The sequence below is a fragment of the Callospermophilus lateralis genome, chromosome 8 (genome assembly GCF_048772815.1).
Source record: "Callospermophilus lateralis isolate mCalLat2 chromosome 8, mCalLat2.hap1, whole genome shotgun sequence".
In the NCBI taxonomy this organism is placed as follows: domain Eukaryota; kingdom Metazoa; phylum Chordata; class Mammalia; order Rodentia; family Sciuridae; genus Callospermophilus; species Callospermophilus lateralis.
The window spans coordinates 120,435,477-120,459,983 of record NC_135312.1 but is presented as its reverse complement, the minus strand read 5'-3'; positions in this window follow the sequence as shown (position 1 = coordinate 120,459,983).

Sequence of the window (24,507 nt, the reverse complement as noted above, 5' to 3'; positions counted from 1 at the left end):
ACCCACTTATTTTTTAAGGAAGTTACTGGGTGAGGTGCTTTACCACAAGGAGAGTGTAGATGTAAAAGGAAATAAGGCCAGTAGAGCCTGGTGGCACATGCCCATAATCCCATCAGGAGGCTAAGGCCAAAGGATCACAAGTTGGAGGCCAACCTCCGTAACTTAGTGAGTTCCTGTCAGAAAATAAAATACAAAGGGATGGTGGGTGTGGCTCAGAGCTAGAGCACCCTTGGATTAAATCCCTAGTGTCCCCACCTCAAAAAAAAAAAAAAAGAAAGAAATCCAGGGAACTTAAAAGAAAGTGAAAGAGAAATCCCAAGAAGATGTGGAGGAAATCCAGTGTGAGAGTGGTTCAGGAAGAAGTCACCTATTCTGATTAAAGCAAGACAAAAGAAGCAGTTCGTGAATCATAATGCTTGCATATATTGAGAGGAGGCTTAGAAAATCAGGAAGAATTTTGAGAATGAATTAATGATAAATATATAGAAAAACAAGGGACTGAGAAAACTTGACAGTTAATGAACTTGGGGACATAAATTTTTGCAAGAATAAAAAACAGGAAGTAGTCATAGTATATACCATGGCTCAACAATGGAAATATATTTACATGGTCATTATAATTTACACATGCAATGTTGACATAATCCAAAAATATAACTATATTTGGAGGCTGGGAAAATGTGGGAAGCTGTGGCGAGCAGAATGGGTGAAAAGAGCTCAGTTTTCATTTTCCCTGGTAGGAACACTTGAACTTCAAAGTCAAGAAGTGGCCATCTAAGCATGTTTTTTAACAAGAGTTGAAAAGGGGTCACCACTGGGGAGTGGAAAATGGGGATACAGTGTGGACAGAGAGTTGCACTTTTTTCCACTAAGTCATGTAGAACAATCGGGTATTTAAACCAGGTGAATGTACCATTTATAGAAAATTCTTTTCTTAAAGCCTGAAATCTTACTGATAAGACAATAATTCTAGGCAAGCATTGTGCCCGAGGTGTCAGAGAGAATGAATTTGAGGACACTCTGTCCCCTCAATTCAACTCTGGCATACCATGCAGATGCCTCAGTGCTAGGCTTGGGAGGATAGTGATCATGTGACATTGCTGTGTCTGGAACATCTGGGTCACTCAGCGAAGCCTCACACCAGCCCTGTGAGGTGGGAACTCTCACTCTCGTTCTCTCTAGTTTATGGCTAAGGAGTCTGAGGCCAAGAGAATTTAAGCAACCTGCTGTGGCCATAAGCCTGGAGAGAGGTCTGCTGAAGTTCCTCCTTACACAGGGTGGCTCTGGTTCATGTTTCTCAGCAGAGGAGGTAAAGGGTTCTACCCTTCAAGATTCACAAAATGAAGGATTCCTCTGAGGAAGAATGTTGCCTACTGAGCAGCCAAAACCCAGAACATGCCCATTACCACGATTAAGCTGGGAGCAATATGGAAATGACTGCCTTTGGTTCTGGTGAACTAGTGTCGAAAGCGTTTTTCTCCCTTAATTTTGGAGAGAAATAGATATGGAATCATCCCACCAGAACTCTATTTGTGCCTCATACAAGTTTTAGGGAGGGCTTGCAAAAAATGGTTAGTTAACGCTTCCAGAAGGTGTGGCTTCAATGTTTCTTGAATCCATTCTGAAGAAATCACCTAATCTCAGGTAACTGGACAAGAACTAAAAGATGCACATCAAATTCGTTCTAGTGGCAGGGAACTTTCTTTTTAAGTTTCTTTCTTTTTTTTTTTTTCCTATTTATGTGTAAAAATATTAAAACAAATTGTAAAATGTCTTCATGTTTGAATGAAATTTCTCAGTCAAATTTGTGTCATTATTTGTAAACAGGCATTATTCACAGATAATCATAATAACATGAATTTCCCCCCCCCTTTTTTTACATTTATTCAGAAATAAAAATATTTTTTTTCCCAACATAGTGGGCTGCAATTTACTTTTTTCTTCTATAATAAACAATAAATACCTTTGCAAGTCAAGATACATAATCTTGCTTTGTTGTTTTTAAATAACTGAATAGTATTCCATAAAACACATGTATTATAATTCATTAAACAACCATATTATTAATATGCTATTACCAATTTTTTGGCTAACACAAATAATCTAATAATGACCATCCTTCTATAAATATATTTATAGATTCATATTTTTAATTCTGTAACATATAGTCTAGAATTGCTCTTTTATTTTAGCCCAGGGGCACTTTACCACTGACCTAGAGTTTCAGCCCTTTTATTTTTTGAGACTGGGTTTCACTATGTTGCTCAGGCTGCCCTTGAACTTTGATCCTCTTTGCCTCAGCCTCCCAAGTCCTTACAGATGTGCCACTGCACCTAGCCTAGAACTGGCCTTTTAAAACATAAATTAAGCCGTAGGGTTAATTAAGCTGTAGAGTTAGTCTCTGTGTCCTCTATTCTGTACCATTGGTCTACGGGTCTATTTTGGTGCCAATACCATGCTGTTTTTGTTAGTATTGCTCTGTAGTATAGTAGTATAGTTCAGGGTCTGGAATAGTAAAGCCACCAGCTTCACTCTTCTTGTTAAGGATTGCTTTGGCTATTCTTGGTCTCTTATTTTTCCAGATTTTCTTATTTTTCTACTTTTATGAGGAATATCATTGGGATTTTGATGGGGATTGCATTTAATCTGTATAGTGCTTTTGGTAGTATAGTCATTTTGACAGTATAATTCTGCCTATCCAAGAACAGGGTAGATCTTTCCATCTTCTAAGGTCTTCTTTAATTTCTTTCTTTAGTGTGCTGTAGTTTTCATTGTAGAGGTCTTTTTACGTCTTTCATTAATTTGATTCCCAAGTTTTTTTTGTTTTGTTTTGTTTTTATGAGGCTCTTGTAAATGGGGAGGTTTCTGAGGTTTTGTCACTGATGTACAGAAATGCCTTTGATTTATGGGTGTTGATTTTATATCCAGCTAACTTTGCTGAATTCATTTATTACTTCTAGAAGATTCTGGTGGAATGTTTTGGGTCTTCTAGTATAGAATCATATCGTCTACAAATAGTGATAATTTGAGTTCTTCTTTTCCTATCCTTTAATTTCTTTTGTCTGTCTGATTGCTCTGGCTAGAGTTTCAAGAACTGTTAAATAGAAGTGGAGGAAGAGGACATCCCTGTATTGCTCCGGATTTTAAAGGGAATGCTTTCACTTTTTCTCCATTTAGAATGATGTTGGCCTGGGGCTTAGCACAGATAGCCTTTACAATGTTGAGGTATGTCCTGATATTCTAGCATTTTGAACATGAAGGGGTGCTATATTTTGTCAAATGCTTTAACCTCAGCTAAGGCTGGAGGATCAAGAGTTCAAAACCAGCATCAGCAACTTATTGAGGCACTAAGCAACTCAGTGACAGCCTGTATCTAAATAAAATACAAAATAGGGCTGGGAGGTGACTCAGTGGTCCAGTGTTCCTGAGTTCAATGCCCAGTACTCCCCACTCAAAATGGTCTTATGATATAACACAGGGGAAATTTGTTTCATAAAATCAAGATAGGTTGTTTTTGTGAACTAGAGATATTAATGCCAGAAAAAAAAATATCTAATTGACACATTTTTTTTTAATATTTCCTCCATTGAGGGCCATTTAAAGAAATTTTTTTGTGATTGGATGGTGTATCACAAAATATATGAAGGATAGGAAAAGAATATGTATTTCCACCTTTGATATCTTTGAGTTGTGTGGTTCCATACTTGCTGAGATATATATATATATATATATATATATATATATATATATATATATATATATATATATTTTTTTTTTTTTTTTTTCCCAATTGACTACATATTCTAAGTGGCAGTCCCCACATGAGCTAGATCACCCATCAAGGCCAAAGGCAGCCATAACAACCATTTTCCATGAAGCAAGAAACAAGGTACAAGCATTGCTCAACCTAGTTAAAGTCAACAAGTAATTGATGGCCAAGCATACAAAAAAAAAAAACAGAAACTAAGAAAAAGGATAGGAAATTCACTCACACAGAAAGAAATCAACAACAAAAATATTTAAAAACATGCAGCCCTGGTAAATAGAAATAAGATAATATTATCCCCTTACCCTCAGTATGTGAGCAAAGTTTTTTTTTTTGTTTGTTTGTTTGTGTGTGTGTGTGTGTGTGTGTGTGTAAGTTATACTGTTTTTCATGCCACTCTTGAACACCTTATCAGACAACATTTGACAATTTCTATCAAAAGTTGGGAGATTTTGTATCCATTTCAAGTTTTTCCTGTGTGGACACTATACTGGGCACTAGGCAAAAAAAAAAAAAAATGTCAAGATGCAGCCCTGGGCCAGTGCAGCACATTGATCCTCCCAGGGTAGAGATAAATGTTGCCACACAGGAAAGGGAGCTGCTATGGGGGGTACAGTTGGCAAGAGTTAGCAAGTTGATTGGAGGTGGTGAAGGGACAGGGAAGATTTTTACAAAGCCCAAGGCCCTTTAACAGAACAGACATAAACTACCAACCAACTCCCCATGCAACTGGGGCGATAGAAACAAATTTCTTTTAGGGTGCTGGGAGGCTAGGTCCCCAAAGGATCTTCTAAACACAGGGTCAGGACACAAGCTGTCAACTCAAAGGATGCATTCTCGGGACCCTCCGGTTACAGCTGATACTTGCAAACCCTGAAACAAATAGTGCCCTGCCCTCCCTGGCTCCACATTCCAGTTCTTGTTCACATTACCCCCTTTAGTGCGTGATTTACAGTGCTTGCTTTTAAAATGCAGATTTTTTTTCAAGGTTTTATTGTCAGCCTTTAAGTCATTAGAATTGTAGCCTCAGTGTATTTGCTGGAATTGACTACATATTCCAAGTGGCAGTCCCCACAGCTCTCAACTCAAATCCTAAACTGTAAGCTTTTGTTCATCTAACACTAATTTACAGAAATTGTATTTTAAGATTAATGTACAACCAGTTCTTCTTTGGATTAATTATCCATTCCTAAGAACTTTCTTTTTTTTTTCTTCCTGCCTTCTTTCTTTTGTATTTGGGATTGATTTAAATACTATTGATGGCAATTGTGGAATGCATGTGTGTCTTTAACGCACATCAAGATGTTTTAAATCACAGAATTATAAAGAGCGTGTGAGGATATACAATTCTCTCGTCTTAGAACACAGCTCTAATGGATACTAAAAAAGATTTTTGTTAAATGAGAGAAAAATACATATATAACAGTTTAGATAGGCTATTGTGATTGACAGATGCTGAGTTTTCCACGAGGACAAAAGACTGTACATTTTAGATCTACCCTTTTCCTTGAGTCTAATTGAAAATTTGGTTCATTGTCAGAAACCACATGGTGGGGGACCATCTATCCAAGTTATTCTTTTAACTGTCAAAACAGACTTTCCATTAGTCCTGGCCTAAGGGATCTTTGACCTGGATGGAAAATGCCACAGAGTATTAAAGCAAACTATAGTTTTTGGATGCCCCCAATATCTTCCCCTTTTCCTCCCACTGAGGAGTTGGTTTACTGTGGTCTTGTCTGGAATATTCCATGAAGAACACTGACAATGTATCAGATTGGTCATGGTATGAACAATTTTCATGGATAGAAATACAAAGGCCGGTGTTAAATGAGAGTCTTTATGGAGGCTTTGAACAGTAATAAATTCTGATGAAAAGTCTCCCACCCCTGCGGACCCTCTTAAGCTTTTTCAGGCACATACTGGATGGTTTACAGGAGAAGCAGGAGTCCTCAGAGGGGCAGAAGGAGAGAACAAAACCTCTCATTCAAGCTGAGAGACAAAATTCATCCCCGTTTCACAAATCAGTCTCCCGGGACATGAACCAAATATAAAATTCCTTTCATAGTTGGCTGGATGACACCCACCTGAAATGCCCAAATTTACCCCTTGTGTTGTTTAACGTGTGCATAAGTGGGTGAACTAGAACAATAAACTGATAATATTGTGATTTATTTTATTTTATAACTCAAAGCCACAAGAACCCTGGGGTATGACGAAAGATAATAAGACTTCTTTGAAGTGGAGGGGGAAAAAAAAGAAGAGGGAAAGAATAAATACGGGTGGCATTAAACCAGAGGGCAAGGATCTTGTCACTGTAAGGGTTTCCAAGTATCACAGCCTGGGACAGCCTTGGCTCTGCCTGGAATGCGATAAGGTGGCCAGGCCTGTTGTGAAACCCTTCTCTGGTAGGAGCTCCGAGCTGACAAGCCATATAAAGAAGTGTTGCAAATTAGAAGCTTATTTCTTGTCAACATATCAGGGGTGGTCCTTTCGCAGCCTAACAATCTGAGGGAGACACAGCCTTGACAGAAGAAGCAAGCAGAAAAGGTTGGCTTCTAAATGGGGGCGGGGTAGGGGGAATAGGCTGAAGTAACTTCATCTGGATCTTAACTCGCATTTGGCACAGGCTCTCCAAGCCCAAGGGCAGGGGACTCAGAGTGGGGCAAGGAACTGAGCAGAAGGAGCCAGAGCTTGGAAGTCAGGCAGACCCACATTTGAATTCTTTCTTCACTACCTTCTAACTGAACAGTCCTGGGCAAATCTCCCGGACTCCCTGGGTCTCAGCCTCCTCTGTGTTAGGACAAAATAATAATAATAACAACAACAACAACAACAAGAGTAATAATAGTAATAACAGTTGCATTGTTGTAAAGATTAAATGGATAACAGGGATGCATTTCAGGGCAGGGAGTGGCTGCCTCCTCCTCACCCCCTTTTTTCCTACCCATTCCTTTTAAATAAGAACATTGGAAAACCAATAGACTCTACCACTTATTATTGTAGAGCAGTTGGTAAAATCTCAATTGGTAAAATTTTTCTACAGTTTCTGGCTTATGTATTAACAACTGAATGGTGTCTTTGAAAGTTTCCCATTTTATTCTACATCATTGTCTTATTTAGAAGTATAGATCTCGTAGTTTCAATTTTTTTAATTCCAATAATGATTATTTCTCTGGTACAATCACAAGGACCCTATCTGAACCTCCACTTCTACTCTACTCCATGAGTCAGCACACCCTCAACAAAACATGACATAAAAATTGCAATTAAGCATTGCAATTTGTATATGACATAAAGAAGAATTAACATTAAGCAGGCAGTTTACAACTAAAATACACACCTATGGTTTAAGAAATCACTTTCTAGTAGTAAGATGAGTCATGCCGATTCAAGTTCTTTTTCATTAAGCAGTGAACCGGGTGCATTGGTGCACGCCTGTAATCCCAGCCCAGCAGCTCTGGAGGCTGAGGCAAGAGGATCGCAAGTTCAAATCCAGCCTCAGCAAAAGCAAGGTGCTAAGCAATTCAGTGAGACCCTGTCTCTAAATAAAATATACAGAAGAAGAAGAAGTAGCAGTCAATGTCTCTCTAAATTGATTCTATACAATTGATGCAGGAAAGACTCACTGGTTATATCCAGGCTAAAGAGAGCTATAGCTTGGCCAAAAATGAATACTTTTTTCTATCTGATAACCACCAAAGAATTTATAACACTGAAATCAGACACTTCTAACCCCCTACATCTTACAGAAAAAACTGACTCCCAGGAAGTTATGTGACCTAGGGTTCCCAGATGTCTGAGTCAACAGCACAAACCTGGGTCCCTTCTCAAAGGCCTGGGCTCTGTGTCAGGTGCTATTTCAGATCCCCCACAACACTCCCCTGCTATCATTTTAAGCTGGAAATACCTAGATATTTTCTGAAGTTTTAAAAATGTCATATCCCTCAGTGCTTTCTGACAAGGCTTTCCCAAGGATGTTTAGTAACGTTGGGAAAAAAAAAAAAATACTTCTTGCCAAAGTGAAGCCAGTGAGCAGTCATTGTAGAATAACCACCTCAATGTTCAATCCTAGGAGATAGAAAGAAGTACAGGGAAATACCCACTCTTTTGAATGATCACTCAGCCCTCTTGAGGTTTCTCTCATGGCCAGCAATAAATATTACTTACTCCTCCACTCATTTGTGGCCAGGAATCAGAAATTTCTCATTTCTAAAGCCGGTTTGGCCACCCACTTGCTGTGTGGCCTTGGACAAGTCATTTAGCGGCTTTTTCAGTCTTACTCATAGAGTAAGAATCTTGACTTGCATTATGAAGATGACTTTATTTGCAGTTACTAGGGATTCCTGGTTTCAAATCTGTTTTTTTTTAAAATGAGGCAGGATCATATTACCACTGGCTGTGCAATAGTATCATCCAACAGAGCAAGATTGAGAGGCAGAAATAAAACAAACAACAATTCTTCCGAATATTGCCGCTGAAAAACAGGCCTAGTAATGTGCATTTTATACAAGTGATGCTATTAAAAGCATAATTCTAATTAGAACTAGTTGTCCACAGAAATTTGCCATCTCTTTATTAAAACAAACCTCTGTCATATAATTTCTTTAGAAAGCTCCAGAACGTACCCTTCATTCTAGGCTGGGGAGAGTTTCTCATAAATCCTTGATTATGTTGATATCATTTTGCTTATCACCCTGATTTACAAACTTTTTTTCATACACCCATGGCTTCTAATAGACCACATCTTATTCATCTTTCTAAAGTCTTTGCCTGCTATATAATAGGTATTATTAAATACAAGATTTCTCAAGCTTCACCAAAATGGGCATCTGGGACACACAGAGGAGCTGGTCTATCCTATTTTCAGAGCCAATAGGGAAGTGAATCGATGCTTTTCCTAAAGTTTCATCTCCTCAATGTATAAAAAGATTTAACTTCTATGAACAATAGTTCATCATCCTCCAGCTATCTTCATCCTGGGTCCTCGAGATGGTGGTATAAGTACAGCTGTGTTCTGTGGAGACACACACACACACATACACACACACATTTATACACACCCCCATAACCACAGCTGTGCATATTTGCTTCTCTCTCTTCTCTAGTCAAAAGACAGGTAAAAAGAATAAGATATTGAAAACCCTTATCAAGCTCTAATTGGATTTAATCCCAGAAAAATCAATTGTTCCTCTTCAATAAGAACTATAGATTTTAGCCCATGGAACTTACTTCCTAAAAACTAGTGACACTCAATGAATGTATCCATGTGAAGAAATCAGCTGATACACCAGGAATTCAGACATGCTGGAGAATGGACCACTGTAGATTGTGGAAAGGCCAAAAGGTCCTCGCTCCTCTTTGGACAGATGCCATGGCTCCCACGCATTATCCTCCGTGTGGGTTGCAACAGCTTGCTATAGACGTCCGAGTAGAAATAACATAAGGATTCTGTAGAGTGCCAGCACTCATTCACAATTGTTTATTATAAATATTTATCTTTGGTTGGTAGACACGTCCAAGATAATACAGTAAATTTACTTTTTGTGAAAAGAATATAATGTAAACATAGCTATGACAAAACAAATTTAAGAAATAAACACAAGAGGTACACTGTTTCTCTTTATTTGACTTATACAATGTTATTCTGAAAATTATAGTATATCCTTAGTTGTAGTCTAATGTGATTTAAAAAAAAAACAAAAAAAAAAAACCTCACTAATAGCTCACCCTCAATTCTTGCTCCTTATCAAGATAGGGAAGAAAATTCTAGTGGTCAGTTATTTCTGAAGGTAAATTTTCATGCATCAGTGTCACCATATTATAGTCAAAAGCAGCCAGGATGGAGTAGAGGACACAGAGGACTCCAGGCCAGTCTCCTAAGTCTACACAGACAAGGTCCATCAGTCAGAAGGTGCAGGGTGGACACATCAGGTGCAGTGGTGCGTGCCTGTAACTCCAGAGACTTGGGAGGCTGAGGCAGAGAGCATTGCATATTCAAGGCCAGCCTGGGTAACTTAGTGAGACCTTTTCTCAAATTTTTTTTAAAAAAGTGGGTGGGAGAGCTAAGGATATGTCTCAGTGGTATAGCACCCCTAGGTTCAATCTCCAATATTTCACGAAAATTTTAAATTTTTTTTTTTTAAAAAGCAAAAATACAGGCTAAGGAGTTTTCTTGTGTAAATTTCTTAAAATCCATATCTTATTCTTCCATGTAACATTTTTCCATTCTACCTACTAACATTTTTGAACTCATTAATTCTCTAAATATACCTTGGTTGCAAATTAATAATTCTAAATAAAATAGTCCCCAAAGCAAATAATAACATGAAATTTGAAAATAATAAGATTTACAATAAATTTTCTTCCTTAAATTCTCCATAAGCCTCCAAACAAATAAGTGAGAAAAAATCCTTAGCCCCTTCACAACTCTCCAGGTAGATACTGAGTTAAGAGTAGCTGGAAATTTAGGCCATTCTAAAAAATAATAATAATCCTTACCAGGCTTGGAATACCATCTGAACTTCCTATAAAACTTCAGCTGTTAGTAGAAGACCTGAAATAGGTTTCTCTCCATTACAAGGCTTAAAGTTAATTTATTAATATCTGAAATTTACGAAAACCACTCATTAGGGGGAAGAGTTCATGGGAATTTTTCAAACTTCTTTCCCGTTACTTCTGAAGAAGTGCAATGGCTATTGCCCTCCAAGTTGTCTGGACACTTTTCCCACCGGCTTGGGAGACTCCCCTTCAAGAACTCACCCTCCCACCCTCGCCTTTTCTTCATCTGGTTCCTTTTCATCCTGTGGCCCTGGCTACATGGCTCAGCTGGTCTTTAGTCACTACTTAACAAACAGTACCCAGGTTCTTCCTGAGGCTGATTTTTATCCCCCTAGTTGCCTACAATAACACTAGAAAAGAGGGAGAATTAAGGTCAAATTAAGACTGACGATGGATTACCAGCACTATCTGATTTACCTTTCTTTATCATTATGAAGACAGGCTATCCTTAACTAAGAAGATTGAATTCAAGATGGTAAGACATCCCTTATTTCTCTAAGATCTATTTGTTAGGATTTTGTAGAATTGCAAAGTGTCTTGTTGAAATATATTAATTACTTCTAACTGCTAGACTTAGATCATACATATTTGTACTTACATACACATTAATACAAGTTTTTTTTTATTATTTTTGCATTTGCTTCCTTTCCAATAAAAATAAATGGGATTTTTTAAATTAGCTAAATGATTAATCCTTGTTAGGAAGTTGCCGAAAGCTTAATATAAAATTGGATAAAGAAATGTGAATAAGACATGCCTTCAATTAAAAAGGGAGAACATGAACTTTTCTCTATTACACTTACTCTTGGCAATAAATTAAAATTACTGGGAACATATCTTGAGATTTCAAAAGCTGGTATATATCCTACATTCTCCAGCCCTCCTTAGCACCACTGGGCCACACAATCATGGCAGCCAGAATTCCCTGGCCTCAATATGGCTTTGGCCTTTTCCTCCAATACTGATCTTCCTGCTGCTGGAAAGCCCCCTGCTTACTCTGGAACCCAGCAAACTGCCAGTGAGTGGCACTTTCTTCCACTGGATCCAAGAGATTTCATGCATTTCATATCATAGTTGTGTTTTCCCTTGTTCTGTGTTTTCTGTCTAAAATGGAGGTTGGCAAACTCCAGCTCACAGTTAGAGGATCCCAGTCTTTTTTTGTACAAGACTTAAACTAAGAATTTTTTTTATACAAATTGGCAGAAGACAGAAGGAGGAGGCGAAAGAGGTAGCAGGGTAGAAAGAAGCAGTCAAAAGAATAATGAGAAAAGAAAGAAGAAGGAGAAGACGGGGGGGGGGGGAAAGGCAGGAGAGGAGGAGGCAGGGATGGTGATGGAGGTAGCAGAGATGGCACATGGGTGGTCTGCAAAGCTTTAGATATCTTTATAGGAAAGTTTTGCAGACCCCTGGATTAGAGAGATGGCTGACCTCACTCACAGAATGTGATGTCACTTTAGATTGGTTAGGACAGAGACATGAGAAAAGTACAAAGAGAAAAATACTAACTATCCCTGGTCCAGAGGAATTCTTGATGAAAGCTTTTTCTAAACATTTTTCCCTGTAGGGCAAACACTGACGGTTGCCTCCACAACAGACATTCCCTCTTGGTTTTGGTCACAATGAGGCAGCCCTGTGTTTCGGGGAGGGCTGAGGTCCTGGGCATCTTTAGGAGGTGAGTTTGGATGAATCTAGTGGAGGCAACTCCATTGGTTTGGGAATTTGGTACAAGTTGTAAATCTGGCCAATAAAACTAAGGGTAAATTCACTGTGGGATGCATGAGAACAGCTAGCTATCTTTTAAAAAGGCAGGGCACGGAGGGAACATGTCTTCTTTATCAGTTTACACCTTTGGGTGAGGACAGACTGACTGCAAAGAATTGGTACAGCCATCCTTCAATCCACAGGCAGGGTGGAAAGCTGACCAAGAGAAGAAGAAAATCAGCCCTCTAGTCTACCTGCCTGAGCATTTGGTTTGCAAGACAATGAAACCTCTGCATTGTCAAACCTATTTTTAGTCTTTCCTTCCTTCTCTTTAGTCCCAGGGTATTCTAAGCACTCTCCATAGGCAACAGCCTGTAGGAAAAAACTCCTTGGCTACCTCTGTCATTTTGCAGTAGGAGCCAAAAAAAAAAACATGAAATGCTGCTCTTGTGATAAGGAATGGAGCAACATATGCATTCATCTATCTCTTCAAACATACCACTTTTCAGTCTGAAGCAAGGACATCTCTTGATGAAACCTGTATGAATAATTCTTGACTTCAAACAACTGTCATCGAGGATCATGCTAGTGCACGCCTGTAATCCAGTGGCTCAGGAGGCTGAGGTAGGAAGATAGTTCAAAACCAGGTACTAAACAGCTCAAAGCCACCCTGTCTCTAAATAAAGTCTTGAAAAGGGCTGGGGATGTGTCAATGTGGCTTAGTGGCTAAGCACCCCTAGGCTCAATCCCCTGTACCAAAAAAAAAAAAAAAAAGAAGAAGTAAACTGGATCTTCCTAATCATTAGTAAGCCACTGATTTCAGTTGTATTCAATCTTTTTTGTGGGAGAGTGGGTGGTACCTGGGATTGAACTCAGAGGCACTTGACCACTGAGCCACATCCCCAGCTCTATTTTGTATTTTATTTAGAGACAGGGTCTCACTGAGTTGCTTAGCGCCTGTTACTGAGGCTGGCTTTATACTTGCGATCCTCCTACCTCAGCCACCTGAGCCGCTGGGATTATAGGCATTTACCACTGCACCAGGCTTGTATTGGATTTTGATGTAATCTATCAAATGGGCTGCCATTCCAAGATGAATTTTTCTCTTTTTATATACTTACATACATACATATTTTTTTTATACCCACAGATACTTTTGAATAATGTAACAGACAAATCCCAATACGTTTCAAATTACAGAGTGAGAATAAATTTAAGATTCAAAAGTAAAGTTGCCAAAAGACAGAGCAAACCTTAAAACCCATAGAGCTCACATCCCTGCCTACCCGCTCCGCCTTTCACTAGCCCCTCCCACAGCGACATCTTGCACACTCACCCAGTCCCTTATGCTGCTGGCCATGTGTGCTGCTACCCTTGCAAGGAGTTACAATAGTTTATTCTAAATGTCTTGGCTCTTACAGCCTAAATTGAGGCCTTTAGTGGCACTTGGAAATTATTTTTGTGGTTTACTTTTATAGATAACACATTTCCCACCCCAACCTCTTTCTGCGGGCTCCTTCAGAAATTTGGTTGAGGGAAACCACACAGAATTCTGAAATCTGTAAGCCAGGTGCCCACATCACAGTGACTTGGATCCCCACAACTGGTGGCTTTTGGCAAGACATCAAAGTCTGTTCTTTCTCCTATTATCATTCCTAACAGGAAATTTGACTCCAGTGAATATATATAATATTTTCAGTAGCTTTAACTCATAACCCATTAATTACTTTTGGTTTTATTTATTGTGCTTCTGGTATTTCTCTTAAATTTAAAACTCTCCAAGAGTCTTTTAATTTTAATATTATACTATTATTTATGGGCAATTGTAGCAGGGGTACTGGTAGGAGTCAGAAAGAAATTGATGAAAATTCTTATTACTCTTCTTTCCCGGATCACCAAAGTCACCAGTGTCCTTTATTAGAGATCTTAAATTTATTATCACTATGCTGAAATAGAGGCAAGAAAATAATCTGGGAAAGGGCTTTTCCATGAAGTACTGGGGCAAGTACAGGTAGCCTCTGGCCTAAAATTCTGTCCAGTGACTTCTCTGCTGGCATAGAATATCCAAGAAACCCCAAGGAGTGAAGGATCCCTCCTGCTTCTGCTGCTAACTGAGGAAGAGGAGGCAGGAATTATCCGGGGCTATGCACACAGGAGAATGTTGGTCCCTCCGGCTCCCTTTCCTTCCCCTTCACTCCTCATCTCTGTATCTTTACACTAGAGAAGGGCCGATTGATTTGCTTCAGAAAATATTCTCTTTTTAAAGCACCAGTGCAATCTGAACTGCATGGCCCTCCCGGACTCCATGATCTGCCTTGGATTATACTGACCCGGTACTTCTGACCCCTATACTATATGTGTACAAAGCACTTTTTCCTAATCGTCCATAAAGGATTGAATGCTGAACCCCAAAACGATACATCCGTAAATTAGTGAGACATTATTTGGAAAAGGGTGTTTGCAGATGTAGTTTAGTTAAGGATCATGAGACCATACTGGGTTAAGGCGGGACCTAGTAGAGAAAGGGCACGTGACGAAGGAGGCAGAGACTGGAATGAAGCTGTCATAAGCCAAGACACTCTACTGACTCTATATACTGGAAAATACAAGGGAAGTTTCTTCCCTAGAGCCTCTGGAGGAAGCACTGCCTGGTAGACACCTTGCTTCAGGTTTCTGGTCTCCAAAACCGGGAGAGAATAAATTTCCGTTTGTTTTAAACCACCAAGTTTGTGATAATTTGTTGGGGCAGCCATAGGAATGGCCTATGCCATATCTGAAGGCTCTGATTGCTTAAAGGTTAGAAATTTATATTTGGCCTTTATTTTAGTTTATTTACCTTAATGAAGAAAAGCAATTGACAAGGGGTGAAACAGCTTAGCCAGACTCCATGGCAGGTTGCTCAGAGGCACCCCTGCAAGCTGTACCACAGTTACATTAAAGCTTCTGTTTTCAGAGCATGTTATGGCCTGTGTGAATTGTCCCCCAAAAGCTCCTATGTTAATGCAGAAATGTGCAGAAGTGAAATGAGTGGATTATGAGACATATAGCCTAACTGGTCCATCCTGGTTTGAATAGACCAACTGGATATCGACCATAAGTAGGTGAAGCACTGGGGACATGCCCTGGAAGATGTATCTTCCCTGTGGCCCCCTTCTCTTCTCCTCTCTCTCTGCTTCCTGGCCACCAGGAGGTGAGCAGTGCTCCTCTGCCATGCCCATCCGCCATGATGTTTTGCCTCATCTTGGGCCCAAAGCAGTGGAGTGGGCCCACCATGGACTGACCCTCTGGAACTGTGAACCAAAGTAAATTTTCTCTCTTCTCTAACTTGTTCTTGGCAGGTATTTCAGTCACAGCGATGATACAAAGCTGATTAACACAGAACATAAATTCATCTCAGACATGGCCATTCCCCACCCCGCAGACAGTGACGTAAGGTAATGGAAGGAAAGCCGGACCAGGAATCAGGAGTTGACATGACTGCTGTCCATGTTCATAGACACTGGGTCTTGATTTTTCCACCTCGTCTCTATGTGCTTGATGGCACAGAAGTCTTGATGTAAAAGTAGAATAATAAAATAATAGCTCTGAAAACGGGCCACAGTGATAGTGTTCCACAAAAAGAAGCTCATATTACTAGAGAAGAAAGGAAGAGAAAGAAGAAAAATATGAGGTCATGTCCCATGCATCACTGAATCCAAGTAATGACTAGGAGTTCCTCGCTTTACAGGACACTGTGTAACCCCACATAGCCCACAGTGTGCTAGCCCACCTAGTCACTCTGATGAGTTTCCAAGAGTCACAGATGGTCCTCTGTTCCTTCTTCCTCCCAGATGATTGACGTGAAAAGCACGAGTCATTCAGTGGTTGAGCACATGCCTAGCATGAGCAAGGTCCTGGGTTCGATCCTTAGCACAAAAAGGAAGAGCAGGAGTCATACTTGACTATCTTTGGGGGCTTTAACATTCAGAGCCAAGTGGAATGTAACACCATCCCTGGCCTTTGGGTCCCTACACTAGTACTTTCTGGGCGTTTTGGAAGATATCTGAACAGCCTGGGACCACTCAGTCCTGCCTCTGAGCCAAGACTGGGGATGTTTCAAAAGAAACCCAGAGCGGCTGAGGTGGTGGTTGGAAGGAAGGTCTCCTGGGCCTGTCTGCCAAAGCCAAACCAGCTGAGCAAACTCCCGGAGCAGAACCACAGTCCAGTAATGTACCCCCCCCCCCCAAAGACACGGACCTGACACAACAGCCCTGGTTCCTTCGCAGCAGGGTGAACACACAGCTTGTCTGCCAGGCTGGGGCAAGGCACTACAGTTCTCCTGCTGCCTCCAGACCAGGAATGTTCAGAAAAGGAGAGCAAGGAAAGCAACAGCAGAGACAGGAGAACGCAGGCTGAGGCTGGCCCAGCTTTACAAATGAGTGCTTTAACATCAGCCTGGAAACGCGTTAGGAGCACTTGACTTCCTTGCTTCTCCTTGCCTCCTATCCAATTAAATTACATTTAGAATGAAAATCTCCTTTACGTTCATGATTTATGCAACCTGTCATGCTAGCTCCATGATTTAATTAAGTTCAATACAGTGAACTGGAAAGAGTACCAAACTGACACAGGTCTGGATTCGAGCCCTAGATGTGATCACTTGAATGAGCTGATTAAGGGGCACATTTACCTGTCTCTCTCGGTTTTCTCATTTGTAAAGTATAAGGGAGCCTCATTAGAAAAGATAAGGAGGCTGTTTTTAAAAGCATATTTGGAGAAAATGCAGAGTATCAAAAAACAACTTTGATTATGGAAATGCATTCAGAGGTTACCAGGATTTAATAACTTTCAAGTCTGTCTTAAGCTAAATAATACCAACTTCCATAGAAATCAATCCACTGTGAGCTTGTACATATCACTGGGCTTGAAAGAAATACACCCATGACTGCGGAAAAGTACTGCCCAATCATAATTTAAAGTGGAACATCCTTAATTTTAAAAGTATAAGGATACAACAGAAATCAGTAAAAATGACTCAGCAACACGAGCATACCCATAAACACAACTGAAGCATGAGAATTTGAAAGATTCCAAAAAGTGGTTCTTATTAGGCCCATATGAAAAGTTCAGGTTGTAAAAGAGATAGGAAAGAACAAACCAAAATGGCCTATGTGGGTAATCCTACTAAAATACAAAGTACAAAAATGGAGAGATAAATCCATATATGTGAACAATGGGCTTTATGCTTTTTTTAAAAAAAATATTATGCTCATGTCTTAATTGCTTTTGCTTTTATCTTAGAATGATCTTAACTGTATTTGAATTTTTTTAATTTATACATTTGCAAAGTCAGTGGGAGTAAACATCAGCAACATGAAGTGGTGTCAGAGTGCAGGGGCTGTGTTTTAATGAAAGAGGTCCTGAGATGGTTGAAAAAAGTGGTCCATATCCTTAATGTAAAAAGACAAACCAGAAACTGGGTGTGGTGATGCACTCCTGTAATCCCTGCTGCTCAGGAGGCTGAGGCAGGAGGCTTGCAAGTTCAAGGCCAGCCTCAGCGAGACCTTAGCTAACTTAGTGAGGCCGCCTCAAAATAAAAAAATATGAAAAGGGCTGGGCATGTGGCCCAGTGGTTAAGCACCCCTGGGTTCAATCCCAATATTAAAAAAAAAAAAAAAAAAAAAAAGACAAGCTGGAAGTCCTGCCCTCCCCATCCAGGATTCTCTGAGCTTCTTATGTTCTCCAAAGAGGAGTGAAGAGAGTGAGGGGTTGGGGTGGACTCCATCAACATGAGCAAAGCTAACCTGCCACTTTGAGGCTCCTCCTAAAGCGCTTCTCTGGGGTTAAGGAAACAATTCCTGGGAGTGGGGGCAGGGGTGAGTGGTCAGTGTAGCTCTCCCACCTGCTTCCCTCTGCTGTGGTCATTTTCACGAGTCAGCAGGGGGTACAGGCAGGAGGCAAATCCAGCACATAGTCAAAATAACCAAGTGCTCTGTGCCAAAAGGAAATGTGGGCTAAGAACTATAATGAGAGGGTAAGCAAAGAGCCACTGGTTCCAAGTTGTGAGATGTGTCAGCGAGAGAACAGCAGCCCTCCTGGCCCCAGTTCAGGCCAGAGCCTTAATCTGTAAATCACTGTGAAGCCCAATATGTCAAAAAAATGTGGCCACCCCTGGAGCAAAAGCACAAGGCTACAAAGCGAACTCCAGACCTAACCTCCTGCAGATAACCCATGTGAAAATGCAAAGACACCCCAGCGTCCAAGAGAGGGGCAGTGTGGTTTGCCAGAACCTAATTACATTTAATCAAGTTGGTGAAAAATGATGAGCACGTGTCCCATAATCCCAAATGAAAAACATACCCACATGCACACACACAGATGCGCACGCGCGCACACACACACACACACACACACTCACTACTCTTAAGAATGCTTGACTATGCATTCTCTCATCCCCCTTTATAAGCCTACTTTAAAATTTCTGGCATGGGCCTGAAAGTCATTAGTAATTTAGCTGAAACGTAAAATTTTACTGTGGTGCATTGGTAGCTATTATGAGGTATAAATCTATGTGGCTCTGGCAGGTTGAATTCCCTCCTACCACCCTTCATCATGCTACAGAAAGCATTTAACTGTGCTGGGGGTACAGGACTCACATTTTGGGATTAAATTAGAGACAAGAGAACACTAAAATACCCTTTCTTTTCTCCATCCACACTAACCATTTTGAACTGCGTTCTTGGGCCGAGTCCCACTAGAGAAAATGTGATCTTCAGGAAATTTGGACTCACCAAACTGCCTTGTAAAAACCTTCATGTGCAAAATCACCAGATGCAACAAACTCTAGGTTTGCTTTGCCCATATTTATCATATTGACCCAGGCTCATCGTTTTCTGAGGTCATTGGAAAATTCACGTATCTCACTCATAAATTCCAACAGACGTTTTCTCTATAAGACAGAGCAAAAGAAAGACAATACACAATATTTATTTTTCAGGAGAATTTTCTCATATTCTTGTAGCTTGTTTTATGATTTCCATTGAAATTCTTTCTGGAATCTAGGTTTGGGGTACCAATACATTTCCATGGACAAATTATTATGCTTTTCAGCAGAGGACTGTTAGCACATGAGCTCTGAACCTTTATTATCAGAGTGACTTAGTAGGAAGCACACGGGACTCAGACTTGACCCCTGGATTCTATGCCCTTAACCAGTGGCAGCATAAATGAGCTCTTGTGCCATGGTGGCCATTCCTGGGTCCACAGCAGATGTTACTAATGGGTTACAGAAGCAGCCCAGGCTTCAGGTGAACCTGGGTCCAGCAGCTCCGTCTGATTGAATCAAGACACAGCTGGAATTTTTTTTTTTTTTCTCAATAAACTCTGCAGGTAACCACAACCAATTTATCAAAATTCGTTTGCTTTCTCTGGACTGAACTCTTAAGTTCTATGAGAGCAGGTCTCCGGCACACTGTGGTCCTCAGCAAACACTTATTGAAAGCCATTGAGCTCTTTGACTCTGCCATTGACTCTAAGAACTTGTTAAACTAGATTATTTCTTTCCTGATTGCATTTTCCTAGAAAATTGGTGCTGTGTTAATTTTACCAAAATATATTAAACATTTCGATTAAATCATAAAATGTTAGCCATTAAATGCTTATTTACAAATACTATAGTCAGCAGTATTTAAAGCAAAACAAGTAGAAGTCACACTCTCTGTTCCCTTGTTGCTTAGTCTAGAATGGAGTCACTTGAAATTGCAATGAATATGGTTTATGGGATTCCCTCCAGTTATGGAGTCTTCCAGGAAGAAGGCTTGGATCAACTTTGCCCAATTTTGTGGTATAGTGGGCATTTTTCTTGCCTCTTTGAGTAATAGAGCCTCTTACACTGTGTTGAGAATGATACTGGGGATGTTAGTTCAGTACTTTACATCTTTACTAGTGAAACTGCTTTCAGTAATAAGTAGAAGAAATTTTCACGAAATGTGTTTAAACTACAAGGGAAAATTCACTGCCTTTGTAATGAAAACTGCAGAGACAACAGAGGAAACTTAATCAAAATACTTAATTATATAGACCTATTTTTTCCCCTAAAACTCGGCTTATCACATGGTGCTAAAGTGGCTGCAACCATACCTCTAGTAACATACTTCCAACATTTCTGGGAAAAGATATGAGATTTAATCTGCTTGGATGGCTTGAATCAGGTGCCTTAAAATACATGCTCAAACCCTGACAATTATTGCAATCTATTCATAGAATGCATGGATTAGATTATCTGGGTCATGTAGTCCACCCTAGAATCAGTAGAATCAGGCAGAATCAGTTTTCTCAAAATCACACAGACCTCAAAACAGAAATCAGTACCATTGTAAAAGGGCGAAAGGAATGATACAAAAAAAAAAAAAAGAGCCAGCAGATATCCCGCAAACAGTATCTTTCTCGTGACCTGAAGCAGAAGTTCTTGTGTGAACTGAGAACCAAGAAGAGTCATCCATCTCCTGACATCTGCTGTGTTTGATCCATCGAACATTTTAAACAGTGTGTAATCAATCCAGTATCCCCTACGTGTACCAATAGGATGTTGGAGGAAGCACAAATTCTAAGCACCTCCATTTCCTTCATAGTTCATTTACCTGCAAGTTTCTCCCATCTGCAAACATTTCTGGAGAAGCCCCATGGATGCCTCAGGTGTGAATTGAAAAAGGGGCACAGGGGTTCCAGTGCTTTGCCTCCCCGTGGACAGGTCTGCCTGTCCACAGGGCATCCGTCATGCCTGAGGGACATTTGCACCATGCTACCTGCCTTTCAACCACTCCACCTCTCCTGCTGAAGAATTCCAGCATGCGTCCAATAATAAAAGGCGTGTCCCTGCCATAGGAGCACAATTCACAATAGCTAAACTGTGGAACCAACCTAGATGCCCCTCAATAGATAAATGGATTTAAAAAAAGTGTGGCATGTATACACAATGGAATATTACTCAAATCATGGCATTTGCAGGTAAATGAATGGAGTTAGAGAAGATAATGCTAAGTGACATTATCCAATCCCCCAAAACCAAATGCCAAATGTTTTCTTTGATATAAGGAGGCTGATTCACAGTGGGATAAGGAGAAGGAGCACGGGAGGAATAGACGAACCCTAGATAGGGCAGAGAGGTTGAAGGGAGGGGGCATGCGGTAATTAATGATGGTGGAATGTGATGATCATTATTATCCAAAGTATAGGTATGAAGACATGAATTGGTGTAAGTATACTGTGTATACAACCAAAGATATGAAAAATTGTGCTCTATATGTGTAATAAGAATTGTAATGCATTCTGCTGTCATATATAAATTTAGAAAAAAAAAAAAAGAATCCCCCCAAAAAATAGCACCAAGCAACTTCCTCATAAACTCCCTTGTATAAAGAATTTCCTTGTTCACTGTCCTGTTTCCCCCACGGTGGCATAAACTGGTCAGCAAGAGGTCATTGTGTCCTCTCTACATCCTCTACCTCCTTCTTCCCCAGGTGCCCATCTTAACTCTCCTCCCCTACTGACTTCTATTTAAAAGAGAAAAGAAAATGGACTCCTAAGAAAGAGCAAGAGTCTACCTCCCACTTTTGGTTCAACTGACATGTGCATAATTGATAAGATAATTTTTTGACTTGGCTCTAGAAATCTGAGAACTAAATGTGGGGCATCTCACCTCAAGCATATGTGTGTGCAATTTCAGCTTCATTCCCAAGATGCGCACTTATCTCCTTGCTTTCCTCCCTCCTTATCCAGTGATTTCCATCTCCATCCTCCTGATGATTTCTTACCTATTGTCACATCCCACCCATGGGACCCATCCACAGTTGCTTGGGAAACCTTACTTACTTCTCTTTCTGTGTTTTCTGGGTTACTCTAGTCTTTGAAGGTGCATGGACTAGAAGCCTTTTGCTAATAGTGGGGTAACCTCAGCTTCCTTCCTCCCACCCGACCCTCCATTATAGCTCCTCTTCAAAAACAGCAACAGAAAGTCCTAGAAAACGGAACAACTCTTCCATAAGCAAAGAAGGATCACATGTCTACCCTAGGGAATATCTTTTGGTGAGGTCTATTTTTACCCAAAGGCAGTGCCCCTCACTCTTGGAGATGGTTCCTGCCTTTTCTTAACTGCAATTTGGGAGATCACTCTTAATCTCAAATAAAATGGCCTCTATTTACCCCAGGGGTGTTATGAGCCATACCCCCAGCCAGCCCTAAGGGGCATCTCATAACTCTCTAGCTTTCACCAGGTCACCCAATTCTGTCTCAATTATGTCTTCCCCATGAGGTACTGAAGAACATTGCAAAAATTAAGTAAAAATTGTGAATTGCCCTTCTAACAATTACCTGGTTTGAATAAATAAGTTATCTATTTCCAAGTAACGAAAGCAGAGCCATCAGAGACAGTGATGTTCCCTGCTAGAAGTTCCTAGAAGGAGATGACCCAGATGGTGGATCAGGGGAGAGCCGCAGAAGTGCCTGCCATTCAAGGTGAATCCCGGAGAAGGTGGAAGGTGGCCGTGGAATGCAAGTGTGGAAAGAACATCCTTCATTTTTTTCTGAAAGGTGTGGCACAATGAGAAGGAAAACAGCTAGGCTTCAGCAGGCGCGACAACTGAGGGGGTCTTCTCAAAGGGGCAAGAGGTCTGTTCCTCTCAGGATCAACAGCAAGGGAGGCAGGACAACTGAGTCCTGAACTTGGGAGAACTTGGGGAGTGTTTGGAGCAGGGGTGCTATCAAGTTAAATACTTTAGCAGCACTGGGCAAAAGCCCTGTAGGGTATTCTGAGATCCTCCTCAGATAATTCTTCATAGGGAACTGCTATTCCATGTTAATAGTGTGAGCTTTCCATATGAAGTGGGTTCTCCTTGTCCCATGGTGTCATCAATGACTAACGGCCCTTCACATAATGTAAAGTGTCCTCAGGAGTTTCCACCACCAGCCCTTTAAACCTCTGCTGTTAAGGTAGTCAATAATGTGTTTGAGCAGAAACGAGAGAGAGAGAGAGAGAGAAAACAGAACACAAATATGGGCTGCATTTTAAAGAAAGGGAATGAAGAACATTTGAAGTTAGGAAGTGAATTTTAAGAAGGAAAGCTTAGGTTCTTTCTAAATGGAAAAGAAAAAAGATACGAAGTAAAAATGAAAAACAAGAAGAAGCCCCTTATGACCTGGAACAGAAAGGCTTAAGATCAAAAGTTAATTGTGGGCTACAGAGAAAGAAATCTAATTGTAAGCCAACAGAGGGAAGGGGGCGAGGATGTTCCTAAAGTAGAAAGAATTTATAAAAATCATTGATTTAATGAAGGCATTTAGATTCTTCTTGAAGGATAAAATTTTTTTTTCCCTCTGTCAATTGAAATAAAGCTGAGTGATTTCACTGTCAGACTGGCCTCTTCCTGTTATCTCATATTGGTCGGCTTTTAGGCTGCACAGCTGAATATTAACCCCCAGTGGCACGTCAGCTTCTTAACGCGCACTGTACACGTTACCTGAGGAAGGACAGCAGACTGGAGGACCTACTGCAAGCTCAAACCTAAAATAAACAGAACAGAGTCACTAGCGAATAGTTAAAAAAGGAATTTATGGCCCATTTCCTCATTTCCCCTAGGATTTCGCTTGTGAAAATAAATTTGATATTTTGGGCATTAGAAAAATACATTTTTCAAAAGGAACACAGGCCCAAATGTCACACGTCTAACCTGCCATTCCAGCAAGACACCAAAAATGGAACAGCATCAGTAAGGACGCTCCATGGGGGCACTGGGTCTGAAGCCACCCACACCTGTACCCAGTCACCAGTCTATGACACCACCCTGGGCCTGCTGGGCTGCTTGCTGGTATCAAATTACTTATTTCAAGACATCTTATCCGCAGAGCAGTAGAGAAACATTTCATAGCAATTCACATTAGGCTAATAGTCTTTCCCTTATTGTTAGTTTATTTCTCCACAGCATATTTTCCCTCCTGGGAAACAGAAACGGTGACGTTCAGCAAGATAAATCATTGGTGTCATAAAATACATCCCCTTTTCTTAATAGTTTTCTAGCCTAGAAAATGGCACTGACTTTAAAATTCTGTGTAAGCCATCTTCGTAGAAGTTCCTAATATGCTTTAAAAGCCTACTACTCAACTCCCTCCAGCTGTTGAGGACAGGAAATAAAGAAAATGAGACTTTTTCCTGCTAAACCTCCTAAGAGGAATTTAGAGAGTTAGCTGAGCCATTTTGGAATTTTGCTGAGAAACAAGGATTAGCACTCCTGAGTGCCTCAGGGGCATCACCAGATTGATTGGAAGAAGGTAGCCTGCTTGTCTTAGATGCTGGCAGAAGCTTGAGGTTATATGGTACATCTCAAAACTTGTCTCAAAGAAGCCTATTCAAGGCAAGTTTCTTCCCAAAGCCACTGGAAAAGGATTTTGAAATGTAGAATACTCTCAATTTATCAGAAGTTCCTCTCTCTCTCTCTCTCTCTCTCTCTCTC